Consider the following 6659-nt stretch of genomic DNA (forward strand, 5'->3'; position numbering starts at 1 on the left):
GTATTTCAGATAAAGTACTTAGCCATCTTATGACTCCCTGAGCCACCAACAGAAAGCAAAAAAAAAAAAAAAAAAAAAAGAGAATATGAGGAAAAAAGAGAGGAAAACACAAATTCTCTACAATAATTTACATCGCTCTTTAATTTCTATCCTTCGCAACCTAACTTGTGTGTATCAAAATGAGATTTCCAAATTTTTTAATCCATCCACATTTAATCCCAAGAAAAAAAAAAAATAAAGGAAAAAAGAAGGAACTTATTTTGTAAAATCCAAGTAAAGGGAGAGGAATCACTCAATCACCAGATCCATTACACTTCTGCACACCTCATCGGGCGAATCCGAGCGGGATTGTCCCAGTCGTATAAAATTGGAAATTCATGGCTGGGCTGGATTCCCTGATGACGACCAGCGCTCGACCGCGGCGTGCGAGAATGGCGAGACACACCAATACCTCCGCTCGAGCCGGATGAAGTAGTCTCCACGGGAATCCACACCGTAACCGTCGCGAACACATCGCAACTCCGCAGCTCCACCGTCCTCCACCGAGACGGTCAGGAGTCTTAGCACGGATAAGTACAGTCGAGCGGCCACGATAGATTCTTGACCCTCTCGACGAACGCTTCCTCTGAATCACCGCATAACGCCGGATCGGCGAAGTAGCTCAGCGTCGTCCCCCGAACGACGAGGTCTCGCGCCGCCTCGTCCCGGACAAATATCCAGTCTCCGGGGAATTGCTAGGCATGATGGCGCGACAGATCCCTTGATCGAGACGTATAAGAGTGTCTCGCCGGTTTGTCCTTCCGGCGACGAAGCGGTTGTAATTGAGATCGGTGGCCAGCACCTCCGGTCCGCCCGCGAATAATCAGCTGGCTGGACACCTTCATGTCGCTGTCAGCGGTTCGACGAGGCAGTAGTGAGAAGGCTGGCGTGACCCGCGAGCCTGCGAGGCGAACGACAGCGGCCGCGGCCGAGGCCACCCGCAGCACTCCCGGCGTCGCCGTGGAACAGCCCCGCGTTCCAGTGTGCCCCGCAGCCGAAGATCACGTTGTCCACGCGCGGAAACGCGTTCAGCCATTGGTCGCGGGGAGGAGGTTCACGGTGACGCTCGAGCGGCGAGGTCCCGTGGTGTCGAAGTAGTCGCCGACCAGTAGAAGTAGGGCAGGGAGGGGGAAAGGGGGGGCAGGGGTCGGGGGTCGGAGGCGACGAGGGCGCAGCGGGTGTCGAGCAGGGAGTGCGGAAGGAGGAGGAGGAGGTTCGAAGGGGCCGTCTGGTCGAAGCAGGCGAGCAGGAGGGCGCCTGGAGCCAGTTGAGGTCGGCTGCCGTGTCCAGGATACGAGAAGTGCCGTCGGCGGGGTCCCACGAAACACGTCCATCAGTAGCTTGCCCCGACCCCAGCGTCACGCGTCCGACTCAGCCGCGCCCCACCGCCCCGCGCAGCCGCCGACCTACCGCAGCTCCCGTCAGAGTCTCGGTCTATCTTCTCCTTCTCCTCTCCTTCTCCGCGAGTGCGCGACGCCGCAGAGGTCGAGTTCATGATTCTTCCTGTCCGCGATCCATACCTGACAGGTCCTGATCCGAACCACGTCCTTCTGCGCCGTCTCTCCACATTCGATTCCTCGCGCCTGTGCCTCACTGCAGCTTCAGCGCGGGGCGGGGCGAGGCGCTGGCTTTTCAGCCTCTATCTGTCGACCGGAGAACGTCGCGGGGCTGCAGGCCGGAATCGGACGCCACCCGTTGAAAGACTCGGCAGCTCGATCCGCGAGAAAGAGGACTTTCTGGAGGTCGAAAGTTCGCGCTGGAGAGAGAAGCCGACGAGGGGCCGAAATGGATAGAGAGATTAATAGAAGATCAACTGGAACTGAAAGATTAGAGCCAATTTTTTTTTCACAGCTGATTCTGTCATGAAATAACTCAGATCTATAGCTCAACAACGGAGACGAAATTAATTCTGAAGGAACAACAATACATTATATATTTTTTAAAAAAAAAATAAACAAACTGGGGAGAGGAGAGGAAGTGGAGGAGTGGATATTGAGGAAACAAAGAGGAGTCAAAATGGGAGTTTCCCAGAACATTAGCTGTGTGTGTACTTTGAAAAGAGAGAGGAGAGAAAAGGTTAGTTTGAATCACGGTTGGAGTTATATTGGGAAGTCCAAGCAATGGGGAAAAGGGCTTCTCTGCCGAAGGGCGAGAACGAAGACACATTCCTTGTTTTATTTTATTATTTATTATTTTATAACTCTAGTGCGGCAGTGTTATTAAAACCAAAAGTAAGAAGAAAAATAATAATAATTTTTTATAGTATTATATCCTGAACTTGATTTTAAGTTTTCGAGGAGCAACGGACAGTGTCATGCCGACACGGGCCAGCACATTAGAGCCAATCGGCGCGTGTAATTTGATCCATCCGCAGCCAACATTGCACAAGAGACCGCCGGAAATGTTTAGTTTTAGATAATCAAAATTGCTAATACTAAGTAAATATTTGTAATCTGAAATTATTATAGCATTAACTAGTTTATTAAAGCTTTAAATACAGCACAAAATTTATTGCTGCTCTTTTTTCTAACGCATGAACGAAAAATAATAAAATTCTGAAGTAATAGGTTTGTCTATTCTCCGATGTTTGTACTTATCTATGCACAATTGATGGAGAAAAATTAAATTTCTAACGCGTGTTTTTAAAGCTTATATAAAATATGTGCAACGTATGTTATAAAACGGACGTCCACTTAATTAATTATCATCAATTAAAATTTTGCAGCCTATTTGCACAACATTTTCTAAAGTTTGCGAGAGATCCTAATCCTTATTTTAACTTGTTTTAATGCATAGTATTATACTCGTATTTTTTTTTTTTTTTTTTTTTTATTTTTCTAGAAGGAGTATTCTCATAGTTTTATCAAAAAAAGTATAACAAAATAATTGCTCTCTACAATATTGGGTATATTATAAAAAAACTCAAATTTATAATTTTTGGAGTAGTTTTAGAGGAATCATCTAAGGTCTGCAAATTCATATCTGCTCTATTCTTTCTCTGTTAAAAGGATATGATATTTCTTTTAAGTTTAGAAAAATCCCGAGTGATCAAATCATCTAAAATATGCATTTTTTAATCTCAAATAAAATTATTTTGAGCAAACCTTTTACACATATCCCAAAAAAAAAAAAGAGTTCCAATTAAATTCTTCAGAATAGTACATAATAATGTATTAAAATTTGTGAAAGCTGTAGACCCGACCCTGCACTAACCTAATCCAAACCAAACTTTGAGTACTTGAGTTTTAATAAAAAATAATTAGGCATATTAATTATTATTAATCTTTGATTTATTCCATTAATATAATATAATATTATGGGTACAAACAGTGGTACTTCTGATTCTTCGGTGAATTTAATTCAAATTTTGTTTAATAATTTTTTTTTCAATATTTGTAGTGTATTTTGTACAATTGTTTATATACCTTTCATTGATTAAAAGATTAAATACGAAATTTACAATTGCCATTGAGTGCGGTTTTTCCTGGCTCTTGTTTTAAATTTTGGCACTTCAAATGAACATATTAGTTTGATTTTATGATTATTTATCTGTAAACTCGTATTTAAAAATAAAAAATATATTTATTATTCATATTCTAATTTTTTCGTTGACTTATAAAATTCATAGAAATAAATTTTCGTATATCAGAAATAGAAATTTGTTACCCATCCACTCAAACATGGTTACATTTTTATTCCGCACTCCATTAGTATCTATGTTCGTTGTTTTCACACATAATAAAAAAAGAATAATAGATATTCTAACACGTAATATTTTTATGCTGAGATCCCTCAGTAAAATTATTTAAATTTATTGTTCAGTTTGTCTTGAAATTTTATAAGCGTCCACGTGATGGACTAAATTGGATAATTTTATAGGGGGAACCATCCCCGTCAAATTAAAAGCACAAGTTTCCAGAAAAATGGTCGAAAAAAAATGCGTTTACTAATGATTTCGGTTTTTAAATGTTATTTTTGTATTCGTTGTTTCCCATTACAGTTGCTATAAAAATCCATTCAATAAAAGGTTGTTCATAACGACACTAATATTTATAAAATTTCATAAGTAACATCCACAAATGAGTCAAAAATTTAAGCATTTACTCACTATAATTCGTACCATCCAAAATCATAAAAATATATTTGAACCCATTTAATGTTTAAGAAAATAAAATCGAGTTGGTGTAATTAATCTTAATTTTTGAAAAAAAAAAGAGAAAGAAGAAGAGCATGCGGACCGACAAGATCTAAACTAAAATTTGTATACCAAAAAAATTTTACTCCCAATAATTTTTTCCCCTATTTATATAATAAAAAGAACTAACTCAGATTACTCAATTTTAGAATCTTTTATCCAAATATACTTAATCTTTTTAAAATCATACTTTTTAATTTTAGAAATTTTTTATTTTTATACAAAAATAAAATCTAAAAAAACCCTCTAATGCAATTAATGTAACAAAATTTTTCCAAAATTCAAAAATGGAAATTTCAATACAGTTGATTTCTTTTGTTTTTTTTTTGGGACCGTGTCACTGTTAATTCAAATTAGTTCGTTTAATTTACTTTAGGGGAAGGTTTAAACGCATTTGTTGGGCCTGAGGAAACGGTCAAATGAACGAATAGAAATTGTGGGAGGAGAATAAAAAAAATAAAAAACAGAAAAAGAAAAAGAAGAGTTGATTTTTTGTCACAGTTTGGACTCGCCCGTGATCGAAAGTTCGCACTTAAAACGACACGAGCTATTTATTATTTATTAATTTATTTAATTAATTAATTTATGTTATGGTTCCTATGCTAATTTGGATTCTCCAATCGATAAATTTGTGACATTTTGATTAGTACATTTTATTAATTTAAAATATATTTGAGCTAAAGATTATTTGTCGTGTGATTTTTTTTTTTTTTGCTTATTTAGATTTGTATAAAAAAATGTGGAAATTTGCATTATACGTTTTAAAATAGAGAAATAATCTTATACATTTCTAAAAACAAGTTAAAAAATATCTCTGATAAGATTTATCCGTTATTCAAATCTGTCCTCACATTTACTACTGTTAGATCTCTTCGAATTAAACCAGATTAAATAGCGTCGGAAAATTAATTTTATCTTTTTTACTTAATCATTTTCCTAATTCTATACATTCTAATTCCTCGTCTCTCTATAGATTTCTCCCTATACGATCAAATTCTCTCCTTCGGCTGGCCGTCTCTAGAGCAAGTGCAAAAGGCTCGGTGGTTTCCCGAGACCTAAATTCGAATCTTATTATGTCACTTTTTCAGGCTAAGTTTATTTCTAAATACAATAAACAGAAACGATGCGTGCTATCTATCCTCTAAAAAAAAAAAATAAAAATTCTCTCTTCGGGATTTCTCGCGTCGGTCACACCTCTGAGACGACGGTAGCTCGTGTGGCGGAGGTCCCTCACCAAAATTTCTGCTAACATTCATTTCTCATAATTTTTTAACAAAGATGATATAAATATTTTGAATCATTTTTGTGGTACATGCAAGATTCTATCTTTAATTTTTGCAAAACAGTGCAAGATTCATTTGTGTACATGCAAGATTTTATTTTCAGGATTTAGATATGCGAACGGATTAATGAATAAAGGGCACAATGAAGGAAGAAGGCTTCATCTCCTTTAGTCAATAGCTCAAAGAAAAGAAGCTTTTCTTCTTCCAGTTTGGAAAAAAGAAGATGACCATGTAGGTGAATAAAAATAATAGGAGAACTGATTAAGTCAAATATGAAGAGTAGACAGTTTGGGCCAAATAAAAAAATGGTATGGTAGAATATATATAAAAGTAGGCAAAGATAGTAATTTCATATGGGATAACGTACGTTTTTTTTTTAATTCTACTCCTAGCATCTAATTCGAGGTTTATCCTTGCTAAAGCTTGATTTTATAAGGTTTTTTTAAAAAATTATGGGAAAAATAGTTCATTTCACAGGAGATAACGATTTTTTTTTAAGATGCAAAAAAATTTTAACTCTAGATAATATTGTAAGATCTTGAAATTTTTACAAAAGTATTTCTCTCAATAGTAGATTTTTAAAAGATAGTATTTTCATATTTCTTTAATCAGAGCAGTTTAAATATTAATTAAAGTCGTAACTATTGGTACATATAAATAATTGCAGCTAAAATTTTGACATATAAATTATTGTATAAGAGTTTTGCAAAAAATTGTATTTTGCTTTTTTATTTTTTTTTTTACTGTATAAATAAAAGGGTAAACTATCAAACACCAACTCTTATAGGTTTGACACTTTCTCACTTAGTACTCTACTGTTAAAATGTATAATTTAGTGCTATGTAGTTTTTTTTTTTTCTTTTTTTTGTTAGTCTTGTCCGTTAACATTTCGTTAAATTATATACAAAATGTTCAGAATACCGGCCACCTAGGTTATCAATTTTATTTTTGTAGCTCTTTTAGTTTTACCTCTTATCCTGAGTTAACTAAAAAATAGTGGAAAGACAATAGAAAAAAATAATACCACAAGTATACTAAACTTGATACACTTTAAATACAGGGCTTTTTTGGCAAATAGCCGCCCGTGATTAATTTTATGTTTAAAATTGCCACTGTCAAAATTTCATTTCAAAATGGCTGCC

This window comes from Ananas comosus, linkage group 10 (genome assembly GCF_001540865.1).
Source record: "Ananas comosus cultivar F153 linkage group 10, ASM154086v1, whole genome shotgun sequence".
NCBI lineage: Eukaryota > Viridiplantae > Streptophyta > Magnoliopsida > Poales > Bromeliaceae > Ananas > Ananas comosus.